We start from the raw sequence: 16,604 nt of genomic DNA, 5'->3' as shown, positions 1-16,604 counted from the left end.
TTTCATCCACCAATAGATTGGAGTAAAGGAAGAAACCTAAAACCAACTATTATGCAGAAGTCAGAGAATCCTGCAAAAGAGGGGGAAGAAGGAGTGCAGAAGGCAGAAGTGTCAAGGACACCACAAGCTCAGGACTCAAACAATCAACTGATGTAACCTAGTCCCATGGAGCTCATAAAGCCTTAACATAAAATCAGGGAGCCTCAATGGGTTCAGACATGCCCTGTGTATATATTTTATAGTTGAGTAGCTTGGTGTTCTGTTGGGATTCATAACAATGGGAAGACAGCCTGTCTCTATTGTGGATTGCTGTGTATATGTTCTGATTTCTCAAGAGTGCCTCTATTCAGGTGTAGTCAGGTAAAATCTTAATTAGTCAGAAAAGGCTACAGGCTGTGATTTGGGAGTGGGAGGAGGGAGCAGAGCTGAAGTTTCAGAGAAGGGAGAGACAGAGGTAGATAGAGGGGGAGATGAGACAGGATATTGACAGAAATGTTTAACCAGAACCGCATGGCCTGAAAGAACCCCAAGTTGCTTTCGAAGAGCAGTAGAGCAATGTAGGGTACATTTGCCCCATCTGGGTATGCAGCTTGTATTTATATTTATTGAGTTTTCAGTTCTTTGTTTGGGCTTTATCGGAGTTGAGGATTTACTGAAATAAATCTGGCTGATAAATTACAAGACTCTGTATATTTGATTCTTTGGGGTTATGAGGACTTATTCCAGCAACAGCCCTCTTTCTCCAGGGTGGCCTGAGAAGATCTGCGCATTTCTGAACCCTTCTAGCCATGGGAACCAAGGGGGCAGAAAAGATCACTGTTGTTGGCAGCAGGATATAGCATGGACTGTTTTTTTTATAATCACCAGGTATGTGTCTCTCACTGTTTTGCCTGCTTTTGGGACCTCTTTCATCCTACTGATTTGCAGTGTCCCACCTCAGTATGATGGCATGTGCCAGGCTTAATGTAACCTGTCCTGTTTGGTTGACATCCTTGGGAGGCCTGCTCTCTTTTGGAAGGAACCAAAGGAGTTGATGTGAAAGAGGGAATATTGGGGTTGGGGTTCTATATGGAGGAAATGAGGGAGGAGAAACTCTTGCTAAGGTGTAATATATAAGAGAAAACAATCAATAAATATGAAAATACCATAGAAAATGAATTCATGTTCAAGACTCAGGAGACTCCTAAACAAGATTTGTGGAGGCTCCACAGTAATTCTAGAAACTTCACTTTGTGATGCTAGGATCTAACCCCTTCAGAGCAAGGAAGAGAGGGCAGTGAACAAGGGATTCGAGAGTGTGCTCAACCTGAGTTCCAGATTGGGAAGATTTTGTTTGATCCATTTTTTTCCTAAAACACTTACAAGGAGCCTGGCACCTCTACCACAAAAAAGGAAACTGTTACAGCATACTTGATCATAATTGTCTTACTTCCTGAAAAAAAAAAAAAAAACAACAAGCGAACAAACAAACAAAAGCTTTGACTAGCCACCAGAAAGCCGGTTGCCAGTCTGTACAAGTACCTGTGACCCCATATAATCAAATCTTCACCAGCTTGTAATTTATTAGTCAGATTTATAACAGTAAATCCTCAACCCCAAAATGCCTACACAAAGAACTCAAAACTCCATTGATATAAATAAAATTTTTAGTTGTGAAGTGGCTCAGCTTTGGGAGACAACTTTCATCCCTCTGGTTGTAATACAGACAAACCCTTAGTAACCACCATTAGTTCCAAACACTGAAGGTAAAGTTAGTTTGTAGAAAGAAGCACCAGTGTGAATGGAAAGTGAAAAATCAGAGAGGTATTAGACAGAAAAGGATGTGCCCAACTTTGACAAGAAGATATAGGAAGGGAAGCTATTCAAGAAGTCAGTGCTATGAGTAAAGGATAGAGAGTCCAGTTTTAATGGGACAATGGTACAGAGAGAGGTTGAAGAGAGTACAAGAGAGACACAGGTAAAGACAGAACAAATCAGAGAGTGAGGTGGAGACAAAAGATTAGAACTGATTTCCAAAGTTAGTATGAGACCAAATGAGCAATTCACAGGAAGCTGAGAAAAGCCAAAATGAATCAGTTACAGTGGAGGGAAGTTTGAAGCCAGAACAAATGAAATCAGGCAGCCAGAGATCAGAAATCACTAGAAAGTGGTGAGCTTATTCAGCCATAAATATCAGAAGCTGAGAACATTCTCAGCCTAGTTTCATTGGACAGAGGCTAGAACCTTCCAGGACCAGTCCTATGTCAGCAGACCAAGGCAAAAAGTCTCAAAGATGACAAATAATATGTGCAAATAAAAGTGACTTTTACAGGATAGTATTTGACTGCTGCCTGGTCTGAAACCTCTAGAGGTAAGTATGGTTAAAGCCTATTCAGTTTAGATACCAGTTTCTAGAGACTGTGAAAGACATCACCAGATTCTCCTCTTTCTAGGAGTGTGGACGTGTGCCAGCCACAACTCGTGTCTGTGTAGTGTCACTGTGTCTCTCTCTATCTCTCTGTGCATCTTTGTTTCTCTCTTCCTCATTCTCTCTCTCTCTCTCTCTCTCTCTCTCTCTTTCTCTCTCTCTCTGTCTCTCTCTCTACTGCTTTGTCTACCTCTCACTTGAGCTTTCTATGTACATTTTCTGTTTTTTAAATATTTCCCAATATTCTTATTTAGTTATTTATTTTTAATTTCCAGATTTTATTCCAGTCCTGATCCACCCTCCTATCCAGGGTTCCACATCCCATAACTCCCAGCCCTCCATTATTCCACACCCTCCAATCTCCACAAAGTTGTCCCCATCTCATCCACTCTACCAGAACTCTAACCTTCCTGGGGCCTCCAGTCTCTTGAGGGTTATGTTTGTTTTCTGTGAATGAACCCAGACTCAGGAGTCCCGTACTGTACATGAGTTGGAGGCCTCATCTCAGCTACTGTTTACTGCCTGGTTGTTGATCCAGTGTCTACTAGATCTCAGGGGTAGAAGCTAATTGAGTGTGCTGGTCCTCATACAATCAGTTTGGATTTTTATATTAACTAGTTGCATTCTTTGGTATGAGGATAATTACTACCATTATAACCTGTCTTCCTACTGTGTGGTACAAAATCCTTTTGTTTCTGGCAGATCTCTAGTAAATCACTCCTCCCATTCACTGCCCTACAAATACATTACCCCTATCTTACCCTTTGACAGAGATTTCATTAGCAAAGCCCATGATTCATGCCCAGGGGGTCACACTTCCACCCTACAGGAGCCTACTCCTGAGAGCTAAGAAAGGAACAATTTAGAGCATCTTTCCTGCAAAGGGGAGGTTGCACAGTGATCATCTACCATCATCTCCAATGTTAGATATCTATCTGGGTATCCTCTTATTGAGGCCCCCAAAACACCAGATACAGAGTCGCTGATGTTCATAGTTTTCAATAAGTCTAATGTAGGAATAACTACTGAAAATCAATTGATTGATTTATCTAGTATTGAGAGATAAAGAAACTTGGAGCAAGATATACAGGAGATCGAGGAGCTGCAGAAGTGATTGAATCACTGAATATTTTTCTGTGTCTTCTCTGCCATGGATTCTTCCTAAGACATGACAAAGTAGATAGATGAGAGACTTAGATAGAATTTAACATGTCACTTTACATAAATGCAAACATCACAAACTTCAATATTTGATATCTGTTCAATATGCGCTGCAGCCCTTGGCAAACAGAATACTCTCTCCCTTCTCAGGACCAACAAAGCAAGCACTGCAGTCCAAGTCTGAAGAAGTCAGAACTCACCTGTAGAGGATGTAGACTATGAAGTACTAATGAGGTGAATCCTGATAGTTAAAGTGATTGAACTGAAAACCAATTAGGATATTCCTAATGACACCCTTAAGTAAATCTTGGAAAGGATTTTTAAGTAGGAATTCTTCAGAGGGAATTACAACCCCCGCAAACAAATTTGGGGGAGTCACCACAAGGTCTGTGGGTCTTATTGGACTACATGATAGAAGAAAGCCACTATCAGAGGTTTGAGGGTCTGCTTTATGCCCACCATAGAAGAGTTCTTCCACCTGCTCTCCCTTTTGTGAACACTCAGACTTCTAACAAGTTCAGATCCTGTCTCTGATGATGTTTGTGGAAGGAATTATTGTAATACCAGCACAAGTGTACATAGTAGCTCTGCAGAAAATTCCATTCATTTATGGAAGATTGACCACAGTTCCCGAAGTACACTGGTCATGGCTACTCATATTCCAATCTGGAATAACTCTGGAATTAATTCAAGTCAAAAACTAGTTTGCATACATAACTTTTAATTTTTTTCATAAGTTCAAATACATATAGATGGTTCAAATAGAGACTCGCTAGAAAAACACGCCTTTAATCTGAAAGCTGAGTCAGAAACTTACCCACCTTTAATCCAGATTTTGGGACTACAGGACTGGGCCACACCTTAGCTGGAAGCCTATATAAGCACTTGGAAGAAGGAAGCCTTCTGTCTTTGCCTGAGTGCTTTCATCTTACTAGCAGTCCATTTCCTCACCAGCATTAGAGCCCACTTCTTCAGAATTCTATTATATATTGAAGAAGAAGACCTGATACTTCAAACCTTGTTGACTAGGTAAGTACTGGCTTTAGCCATTGTTGGGTAGCTGGACCTCACCCTTAAATTTTTCTCATATATCCAGTTTCTATTCATACAGACAAACTTATTCTGTACATCCTCTAGAGGCCTCTGACTAACATAACAAATTTGAAATCAGAATGTAGAACATTTTTGAAACCCATTGATAGGTCGGCATTACAACTGTTTTGTTTTATGAAAATAGAGCCAGGGTAGATTTGTTAGAACTAGGTATTGTGTGGGTTGGAGGGTTGCACTTTCAGGCCCATCCTGAAGTATCCTTTCCCCCAAGGTTACCAGCCATTGTATAGAATATAGTTTATTATATGGTTTAGATGTCGTTTATTTTTAATATAGATAGTACAGATAGATGATAGATCAGTAGGTAGATGGATACACAAATACTTTTATATACATACATATGAGGAGACTGTGTGAGTCAGAGAGGGAGGAAGACAAAAAGAGAGAGAAAAAGAAACAGAGTTTCCAGCCAGGAACACATGGAGAAAGAGGGGGAATGGGGAAAGGGGGAAAAAGAAAGAGAAAGGGGTTAAAGAATCAGGGAGATTAGGAGTAGGAGAATGCGAGAGTAGGAAGGGGGCTAGCAGCCTTTTTATAGTGAGTCATGTGTATCTGTCTTTTGCCAGGTTATTGTTAGGTGGAGCCTAGGAGGAATGCTAAAATTCCATCATTATGAATTAATTTAAAATTAGAGGAATAATTTGATAGAGACTATGGTGGAACAGGAATAGGTTCATCACGATCTTTAACTACTTCTTGCTGACTTTGGGATGATATGTGTCTGGGAAACCAAAGAAAATGTGGATGTTGTTGATCCAGTCTTAGGAGAGTTGAGTGTTTCCTTGCTATCAAGGGTCTGTGGAACCATCTATAGGTACTAGGAGCAGGTCCATTTGAAGAGTCTGTATCTGTGAAAGTAGATTGGAGCATGTAGCTTGCTCCTCTAGAACTGTCATGAATATTGATTATGAGTAAATTCTTGAACCTGACAAGATTTTGAAACATGATGTGTGGGAGGCTGGGGTGTGGAGGTGGATTCAATAGTAATAGTAGTAGATTATATATAGTATAGACTAAAGTTAAGTGTATTTGGGAGAAAAGAATTTTTCTTAGCTGTACATTTGAAACCCTTAGTTCTTGTTGGTTTGGATGAGGAACATACCAATCCCAGGGAACAGGAGAGGAATCTCACCCTCTGGAATAGGTTACAATGGGAATTAGGCTCTGATTGACAGGTTACTTATGCAGATGCAGTCTAATTGGTTTGTGGGATATAGGTCTTATTGTGTTTCTTGGAGCTTATATGATTACAGAAGAGATAGATAGATTCGTTAACAGAGTGAGTAGTCTTTAAGATGAACTTAGGGATGACAAAACCTTTCCAGGAACAGAAAGAAGCAAGAAGGGCTTTTACTTCTGTCTGGGAGACTGAATGTATATAAATTTAGTATAATGGGAAATATTTTTAGGTATGTATTGAAAAGAAAATTAAAGGACCTTGAATATTTGACAACATTTTGAAGATAATTGATCATATAGTTTAGCATGAGTATATCTGAATATGCGTATCCGTTGTCCTGAAGCCTGTGACTCATGCAAGCCTTTCTGAAATCTGGTAGTCTTAACTAGTTAATGAATGACTACTGAGGTAATAAGGTGGTAGATTACCTTGGCTAAGGAAGTAGACGTATGTTTTCTAGTCGTAGTTAGCTTAGCTACAAATGCAGTCAGAAAGTTGAAAAACATGAATTTTAGATGGCAGGCAAGCAGATGCTGATCCCAGAGCCCAGCTGGAGCAAGCGTGCTTTTTTTTTTTTTTTTCCTTTTCTTTTTTTTTTTTCTTAACTTGAGTATTTCTTATATACATTTCAAGTGTTATTCCCTTTCCCGGTTTCCGGGCAAACATCCCTCTCCCCCCTCCCCTTCCTTATGGGTGTAAAACATGAATTTTAATCTAGATGTCATTAATTAAAATGTCAGAGGTTGGTCAATAGTCTACTACATAGACAGTTTTCCCAGGTCCCTGTGGTCTCCATCACAACTCTGCCAGAGTTAGTGCGGTCATTAGGCCCAGAAGATGAGAAGATTTTTCCTGTGGAGCAGGAACTTTGGAAAAAATGACTCATCCTGTCCTAGGCAATATGAGACATTTAACTCTCTTGTATCCTCAGTTTGACAGCAGCGTAGGCTAATATCTGGCAGCAGCAAGGCAACTGAGCACTGTTTCTCAGTGGTTCTCATACCACAATCTAGGCAGTCTTGTGAGGATGCCTATTTCTTCTCAGAGCCCTTGGTGGTTGCGGGTGGGGCAGCTGTAACTGCTATGCATGGGCTTCTCTGTCCTAATAACTTTAAACATGTAAGGTTACATTTAGCAGATTTCTGAAAAGATTGATAGTGAATATCTATTAAACATATGAGTTATGCAATCATTAATGCTGTGATCTTTAAGTTTTTACTGCTGTAAATCTTTAAATTAATATTAAATAAAGATTTCCCAAGTCAGGATAGAAATTAGAGATTCTAAGGCTGTTCTAATGTAAGGAAGCAGTGTTTAAGTAAGTGCGTATAGCAAATATGGTAGATGGCCATTGTCATTAACTAAGATGGCACTGAAGCTACAACCAGTCATATGATCTGCCTTAGCTAAGATGGTGCTGAAACAATAGCATAGGAAAACTTTACCTGCCCGCAACAAAGATGGCAGTCACTCAGTGGACTGCCCTTAATGAAGATAGTGCTGTAGCTACACCTCTGTCTGAAGGAAAGTCACAGCTTTGTTATATCTTGAAATTGGCAGAAATGGCTGTGTATCAGCAAAAAAAAAATAAATAGATAAATAAAAATAAATAAATAAATGAAAAGAGAAAAACACAAAGAGATAAATGGACATGTGTTCTTTGAAGGATAAGTGGTCTTTCCTTTCCCTGTGGTCATTCATCCTCTATTGCTGAATGCAGAGCAGACTGTTTGACCTGTTCTCAGAGCAGCTCAGCTGTCACATCTGGTTTAGAGCTGCTAAAGACTTTCTAGTGTTTTTATAGTAAAAATACCAATTATTATCTGTATTTATTGTCATCTCTGAGGCTTTCTCCCTCTACCTGTCGACCTAGGCTTAGAGCTTGAAGCTTCTAGACTCTTAGTCTATTCTAGGCCTAGAGAAAATTTAGCCTCTGAAACTTATAGGTGAATAAGTCACTCCTATTTAGTTTTTTTCTGAGGTCTGGATGGGTAGTTTAAAACTCTTCTCCATTGTACCTGATTCAATCTGAATTATTTCAGTTTTTCCTGAGCTGCTCTTCTTTGCCTCATACTAACTTTCACCAACTGTTGTAGTCTTCTGACTCCTTTCTTGTTCTCTGAATCATTCTGTCTTTCCCTGTGTCTCCATTTCTCTCTCTTCAACCTGCCTCCGAAAAACTCTCCTGGAAAAACTGCATCCCCTCTCACTTTTCTCTCTGTACAGGTTTCTTTTCCTTCATTATTTATTTAATTTTTTACATCCCAAATGTTACCCCATTCCAGTTTATCCTTGCAGAGTCCTTCACCACTCCCTTCCCCCAAATAACAGACAGGAGCCTATCTGACAAAACTCATAGCAGGGTCTTTATTTTCTTTTCTAGCTCAGGCACCCCCACCCCTCTCACCACCCCAATGCACCACAGTCATGAAACATCATTTTGGTGGTGAAGGAGTACCAAATGTCTTCCTGTTTAGACTAACTGTGGACTTAAATAACCTATAAAGCTGGAGGGGATGCCTTTTAACAGGTTTTGGCTTAAGTTGAAGTAGATAAATCCAGTTCATCTACAGACTCTTTTGGTAGAAAAACACACCTTTAATCTGAGTCTAGAAGATACACCATTAACTGGGCCCTACTTCTATTGCAGGCCCATAAAAGTACATAGAAGGAGGAAGCTGTGAGTCTGCCTGCTTGCTCTCATTTTACTAGCAAGCTCATTTCTTCACTGGCATCTGAACCTGCTTCTGCAGGATTCTTTTTAATTCTGAAGAGGACCTGAGACTTCAAACCTTGTGGAATAAGTAAGTATTGACATTAGCCAATTTTATATTAGTTTGACTTCTGCCTACAGATTTTTCTCATACAACCACTTTCTATTTATATAGAGAAATTTATCCCTTATGTTTAGTAGAGGACCCTGATTAGTACAACACAGTTGAAATGATAGTGTTTACACATTTCCAAACAGTTCCAAAGTTGGATACAATAGTCAAAACCAGTTAACATTGACCTAAGATTCAATAAACATACACAGAGATATTCAGAACCACAGTAGGTTTGGGTGGGGGTAGTGTAGACTGAGAGAGACAGGAACACAGAAAGGAAGAGACATACAGACACAAACAAACAAGGAGAGACAGAGAGAGAGGGTGGGGGAGGGAGAGGGTGAGGGAGAGGGAGAGAGAGAGAGAGAGAGAGAGAGAGAGAGAGAGAGAGAGATATTTAACAGTCATAGTGGTCTGTTTTATCTTTGGTAGAACAAATATGAAAACCTACAGAACCTACATAGAAATAGACATTTCCAAGTGTATAACAGGGGAAATTTAGCAGAAAATGAAAATAAAATCTAAATCTATCTATCTAAATCTGTCTAAATTATATCTATAATTGTATCTTACAGAGGAAAGAGTAAATTCTATTACTTTCTTTCAGATCAACTTTAACCTCCAAACTACCTCCAGAAGACATGTCAGGGGACCTGGAAGCCAAGATCTGTGGCTACACACATATCAGTGTTCAGAGATTCTGCTACAAGTGGACCATTAGCAACTTTTCATTTTGCATGGATGGAATTCGGGAAAATATTACAAGCCCAGTGTTCTCATTAGAGGGCAATGAAGAAGTACAATGGTTTTTGAGAATATTCCCAAATGGTGTTGATGAAGAAAGCAAAGATTACTTGTCTGTTTCCGTGGGTTTGTACAGTTGTCCAAAGAGCCCAGTTTTGGCAAAGGTGCAGTTCTGGATCATAAATGCCCAAGGAGAGAAACATCAAATCAAAGAGATCCCAAATATTTTAAGCTTTAGTCCAAAACAACAATGGGGATTGAGAAAGTTCATCCTTCGAGATTTCCTCCTCTCCCTTAGGCATTGGCTTCTCCCTGAAGACCAGCTCATCCTGTGTTGTAAGGTGTCCATAGTAGGACCCTCCTTTAGCACGCCTGGACATAACATGACACCTGCAAACAAGGATCCAAGGCAGAAGTTGGCTGATGACATAGGAGAGCTGTGGGAAAATTCCCTCTTCACAGACTGCAGCCTGGTGGTAGCTGGCCAGGAATTCAGGGCTCACAAGGCCATTCTAGCAGCTCGCTCTCCAGTTTTCAGAGCCATGTTTGAACATGAAATGCTGGAGAGCCTAAAAAACCGCGTTGAGATCCATGACATTCACCTGCAAGTCTTTAAGGAAATGATGGCCTTCATTTACACAGGGAAGGCACCACACCTCCACAGCCACTCAATGGCCACTGATTTGTTGGCAGCTGCTGACATGTATGACCTGCAGGACTTGAAGGTCATGTGTGAGGATTCCCTGTGCAGGAACCTCAGTGTGAAGAATGCTGTACCAACTCTGATCCTGGCTGACCTCCACAGCACAGAGCACCTGAAGACTAGGGTCATGGATTTCATTATACTTCATGCTTCTGAAGTCTCTAAGACCTTGGAGTGGAAGTCAATGGTGGAGTCACATCCCCACTTGGTGGAGGAAGCATTTCTCTCCCTGGCTTCTATACAGTGTTTTTCCTCGGAGCCTTCACTCAAACACCTAAAGATATTTTAGGAGCTTGACAGATATGACCGACACCTGGCTTCTAACAGCTACAACTAGTGTTTTTAACAATGACTTCTGTTTAGATTACAGTTTTGCTGGAACATTTACAGTGAATCTGGGGCAAGGTAGCATGATGGCTATGGATTTCATACAGCTGTAATATTTCAAAATGGTGTGTAGGGAAAGGGCAGCACTAGGGTCTTGGACATTCTACCTGACATCTATCCTGTTGATGTTGTCTTATTCTTGTCTGATGTCTTGGAACTGGCATTCAACTGGCCTGAAGCAGAGCCTACCTGACTTTCTTTGGAGAAACCTGTTTGCATTGGACTGAACAGAATAGCTGACCTAACATATGCATTAACTGACATGTAAAGTTTTCCACCTAATTCATGTGTATTATCTATCTGCAAATAAAAATTCTTTCAACTTTACTGTATTTGCCCTCTTAATTGCCAGTTGCCTTATTGTTCTAATTAAGACTTCAATTCTTGTATTGCGTCTACTTAAGAGAATGAGAAACCTTGACTTACCTTTGCTTTTGTATACTGGCTTTGAGTTTCTCCCCATTTAAGTTGATCTTGATGCGGGATTCTTCTATATTACCATTATTATATTTAGCCATATAATCTCTATGCCAATCTCTGGAGAAGTTTTATCATTAAGGGATTGCTTCTTAAAGTCCATATCCTGATCCAGTTTAATGATCATGTTTTTTGCTTTTTCTTTGTTTCCTTTTGTTTTGCTTTTTTTCTTTCAGTTAGTTTATGTGGTCAATTGAATTTTATTGATTTTTGCATATTGAACCACCCTTACTCACCTTGAGACAAAGCCTACTTTGGTTTTGTTAATGATATTTTTTAATGTGTTCTTGTAATTATTTAATGATTATGTTTGCATGAGTCCATAAGTTAAATTGATTTGTGTTTTAGATATCAGTGTAAATGTAGTCTCTCATAAAATAGAGTGGGAAATATTCCTTCTCTTTTTATTTTGTGAAATGATTTGAGGAGTATATGCCATAACACCTCTTAGATTAACAGGTGAAAATTATGGTCCTGGGCATTTTTTGATGGGGAGATTTTGATGGCTGCTGCTATGCTTTGATGCCTTTGATTTGGTGCACACATAGTGAGAATTGAAATGGCAGCTTAGGCATTTTTAATTTGATGAGTATTAGTGTCCTTACCTAATATGAGTTCAACGCACATTCATGCTATACTGCCCAGAGGGATTGACTCTACTCTGACCTTACTCCTCTAGTCTTCTGAACACCCAGATGTACAGGGGATACAGTTTGTGTCCTATGTACCATTGACCAGTACTGACCTTTATAATTGCAAGGCATAAATCCCCTCCCTCCATTTTCCAAAAGACCCTCAGATCCCCTAGGTCTTTTAGATTCAATCAGGTTGACTCATAAACCCACCTGGCATGACTGTCAACAACAGTTCCAGGTTCTTTTCACAACTGAAGAAAGTGAGAGAATTGTTGGAAAAGCTTGGAAATTGGTTCCAGAGGTAAATGGTCTGCCCACACAAGTCCAGGCAAATATTGATACAGCCTTAACTTTGACCATACCCAACTGGGATTTTAAGGCTGTTGAAGGTAGGGCGAGTATATGTGTCTACTACCAGATTCTGTTGGATGAGCCTCAGGGAAGCTTCAATCAAGTTGGCCTATAAATTTGCCTATGGTAACCAGGTGAAATAATGAGAACTCTACAGAATATTTAAAAAGAATTGTTTGAATCCCATAAGATTTACATTCTCTCAGAACCAGAAATGAGAGAAAATTGTCAGTGGGAAGCTTGGCTTTTTTTTTTTCAACAAACAGACCCTGATATCTGTCAGGAACTTCAGTGCCTTGATTGTTTTGCTGGTAAGCAACGTCCTACAACTTTATATAAGAAGAGCCATATGACTGAGAGCCTTGTGGCTCAGCTCCATTCCATGCCCTGGGTAAACTTAAAGAAGGAGGGGAAAGCCAGATAGTTTTTGGTGGGCACAGGGCACAAAATTCTGTCTTTTAACAAGCACTGGGACCAATTTCGAGTAAAAAAAAATATGGGTACAGGGGGAACAGCCACCACAACCTATCCAGGTCTAGCCAAAGAAAGTTTGATTTTGTAATAAATCAGATTCATTCATGGTTATTTCTGAATGCCCATACTCCCAGATGGAAAACATTTCTTCACCAAAAAGGAGCACAGTTCCATTTTGACCCAGAGGGTGTGAAAGTGCTGGATAAAATATTTCCATTTGTGATGATTTGCATATGCTTGGCTCAGGGACTCTCACTATTAGAAGGCATGGCCTTGTTGGAGGAAGTGTGTCATCATGGGGTTGGGCTTGGATGACCTCCTACTAGTTACCTGAGGATGCTGAGTGTGTTCCTGGCTTCCTTTGGGTAAAGATGTAGAACTCAGCTCCTACTGCACCATGCCTGCCTGGATATTGTGACACTGCCATGCTCCCTCATTGATGATAATGGACTGAACCTTGGAAACTGTTAGCCAGCTCCAAATAATTGTTGTCATTTATAAAGCTTACATTGGTCATGGTGTCTGTTTACACAATATGACCCTAACTAGGAGAGAGGTTGGTACCAGGAGCTGGGTATTGTGATAGACCTGACCAAGCTTTTGTTAGGGGGAATATAGATGTGGAGAATTTGGATTTGGAAAGCCATATAATGTTTTAAATGGGGCTTAATGGATCATTTTGGTACAAATGGGGAAGGTTTTGTTACTGAGAGTAATTTGAATTGTGCAGGCCTGGCCCAAGAGGTTTTAGAGGAGAATTTCTGTATCTGCTATAAAGGCTGCTTGTGTGGTATTTTGGTGAAGAATGTGGCCACTTTTTGCCCTTGTCTGAAGTGTCTGCCTGAGGTTAAGGTGAAGAGATTTAGATTAATTTCCTTGAAAAAGAAAGACTCAAAACAGCCTAGTGTAACTTCTCTTGTACAGTTACTAAAATTCACTGTTATGAAGAGCATTTTAATGAGAAAAGGAAGTTGAAAAAGGACGAAACAAATTATGTGATTCGAGTATTAAAGGAATACCAGGAAGTGAAATGCAGCTGAATCCTGTGTTCAAGGATATTAAGTTTAACTAAGGAAGTAATGACCTTGGAGAAAGATCCCACCCAACTAAATTAGCTCAAGGCAACCTACTACAAACCTTTAATCCTAGTAGGCAAAGACAAGCAGAGCTCTGATTTCAAGGCTAGACTAGAGCAGAGCAAGTTCTAGGTGAGGCCAAGCTTAAATACAAGTGTGGTGGTACACACTTTTAATCCCAGGAGAGTGGCATGTAGATGTCTAAATTCATGGTCATCTACAGAGCAATATCCAGGACAGCCAAGTTTAGACAGTGAAGGAGTTAGAAAAGTGGAGGCTAGTGATAGTATAATAGAGTAAGGGGTCCATGTTCCAGTTCCTGCAAGCAGAACTCAGCAGCTTTAGCCATGTGTCTCTGGCTCTATATTTAAGAGGAGAAGAAGAGAATTGATGCTGATGAAATAAAGTTTCATAGTTTCAGAGATATGAGAAACAAAGCTGTAAAAACAAGGTTTTGAGAAATATATCTGGTGGTCAGGATGCCTATGACAAACTTGTGACCTTTCTGAGAGATACATCTGATGTCAGGATGCCAAGTGATATGAAGTAGTTTTGGTGATCAAGATATTGATCACAGAGAATGTGTCCAAATTAACAAAATCAGAAATGAAAAGGGAGACATAACTACAGATTCAGAGGAAATTCAAAAAATCATCAGATCTTAATATAAAAGCCTATATTCAACAAAACTTGGAAATCTGCAGGAAACGGACAATTTCCTAAACAGATACCAGGTACCAAAGTTAAATCAGGAACAGATAAACCAGTTAAACAACCCCATAACTCCTAAGGAAATAGAAGCAGTCATTAATGTTCTCCCAACCAAAAAGAGCCCAGGTCCAGACGGGTTTAGTGTAGAATTCTATCAGACCTTCATAGAAGACCTCATACCAGTACTATCCAAACTATTCCACAAAATTGAAACAGATGGAGCACTACCGAATTCCTTCTATGAAGCCACAATTACTCTTATACATAAATCACACAACGACTCAACAAAGAAAGAGAACTTCAGACCAATTTCCCTTATGAATATCGAAGCAAAAATACTCAATAAAATTCTGGCAAACCGAATTCAAGAGCATATCAAAACAATCATCCACCATGATCAAGTATGCTTCATCCCAGGCATGCAGGGATGGTTTAATATACGGAAAACCATCAACGTGATCCATTATATAAACAAACTGAAAGAACAAACCACATGATAATTTCATTAGATGCTGAGAAAGCATTTGACAAAATTCAACACCCCTTCATGATAAAAGTCCTGGAAAGAATAGGAATTCAAGGCCCATACCTAAACATAGTAAAAGCCATATACAGCAAACCAGTTGCTAACATTAAACTAAATGGAGAGAAACTTGAAGCAGTCTCACTAAAATCAGGGACTAGACAAGGCTGCCCACTCTCTCCCTACTTTTCAATATAGTTCTTGAAGTTCTAGCCAGAGCAATCAGACAACAAAAGGAAATCAAGGGGATACAAATTGGTAAAGAAGAAGTCAAAATATCACTATTTGCAGATGATATGATAGTATATTTAAGTGATCCCAAAAGCTCCACCAGAGAACTACTAAAGCTGATAAACAACTTCAGCAAAGTGGCTGGGTATAACATTAACTCAAATAAATCAGTAGCCTTCCTCTACACAAAAGAGAAACAAGCCGAGAAAGAAATTCGGGAAACGCCACCCTCCATAATATACCCAAACAATATAAAGTACCTTGGTGTAACTTTAACCAAGCAAGTAAAAGATTTGTACAATAAGAACTTCAAGACTCTGAAGAAAGAAATTGAAGAAGACCTCAGAAGATGGAAAGATCTCCCATGCCCATGGATTGGCAGGATTAATATAGTAAAAATGGCCATTTTACCAAAAGGAATCTACAGATTCAATGCAATCCCCATCAAAATACCAATCCAATTCTTCAAAGAGCTAGACAGAACAATTTGCAAATTCATCTGGAATAACAAAAAACCCAGGATAGCTAAAACTATCCTCAACAATAAATGGACTTCAGGGGGAATCACTATCCCTGAACTCAAGCAGTATTACAGAGCAATAGTGATTAAAAAAAACTGCATGGTATTGGTACAGAGACAGACAGATAGACCAATGGAACAGAATTGAAGACCCAGAAATGAACCCACACACCTATGGGCACTTGATTTTTGACAAAGGATCCAAAACCATCAAATGGAAAAAAGATAGCATTTTCAGCAAATGGTGCTGTTTCAACTGGAGGTCAACATGTAGAAGAATGCAGATCGATCCATGCTTATCACCCTGTACAAAGCTTAGGTCCAAGTGGATCAAGGACCCCACATCAAACCAGATACACTGAAACTAATAGAGGAAAAACTGAGGAAGCACATGGGTACTGGAAAAAATTTCCTGAACAAAACACCAATGGCTTATGCTCTAAGATCAAGAATGGACAAATGGGATCTCATAAAACTGCAAATCTTCTGTAAGGCAATGGACACTGTGGTTAGGACAAAACGGCAACCAACAGATTGGGAAAAGATCTTTACCAATCCTACAACAGATAGAGGCCTTATATCCAAAATATACAAAGAACTCAAGAAGTTAGACCGCAGGGAGACAAATATCCCTATTAAAAAATGGGGTTCAGAGCTAAACAAAGAATTCACAGCTGAGGAATGCCGAATGGCTGAGAAACACCTAAAGAAATGTTCAAAATCTTTAGTCATAAGGGAAATGCAAATCAAAACAAACCTGAGATCTCACCTCACACCAGTGAGAATGGCTAAGATCAAAAACTCAGGTGACAGCAGATGCTGGTGAGGATGCGGAGAAAGAGGAACACTCCTCCATTGTTGGTGGGATTGCAGACTGGTACAACCATTCTGGAAATCAGTCTGGAGGTTCCTCCGAAATTTGGACATTGAACTGCCTGAGGATCCAGCTATACCTCTCTTGGGCATATACCCAAAAGATGCCCCAACATATAAAAAAGACACGTGCTCCACTATGTTCATCGCAGCCTTATTTATAATAGCCAGAAGCTGGAAAGAACCCAGATGCCCTTCAACAGAGGAATG

The 16,604-nt window shown here is 39.7% G+C and overlaps 1 pseudogene; it reads left to right on the top strand.

Moving 5' to 3' along the window:
* Positions 1-9,330: 9,330 nt before the first annotated feature.
* Positions 9,331-10,820, top strand: Tdpoz1-ps13 (TD and POZ domain containing 1, pseudogene 13; annotated as a pseudogene).
* Positions 10,821-16,604: the final 5,784 nt, after the last annotated feature.

The sequence above is a fragment of the Rattus norvegicus genome, chromosome 2 (genome assembly GCF_036323735.1).
Source record: "Rattus norvegicus strain BN/NHsdMcwi chromosome 2, GRCr8, whole genome shotgun sequence".
Lineage (NCBI taxonomy): Eukaryota > Metazoa > Chordata > Mammalia > Rodentia > Muridae > Rattus > Rattus norvegicus.
The sequence above is the reverse complement of the archived record's forward strand: the minus strand, read 5'-3'. Positions and strand labels throughout refer to the sequence as shown.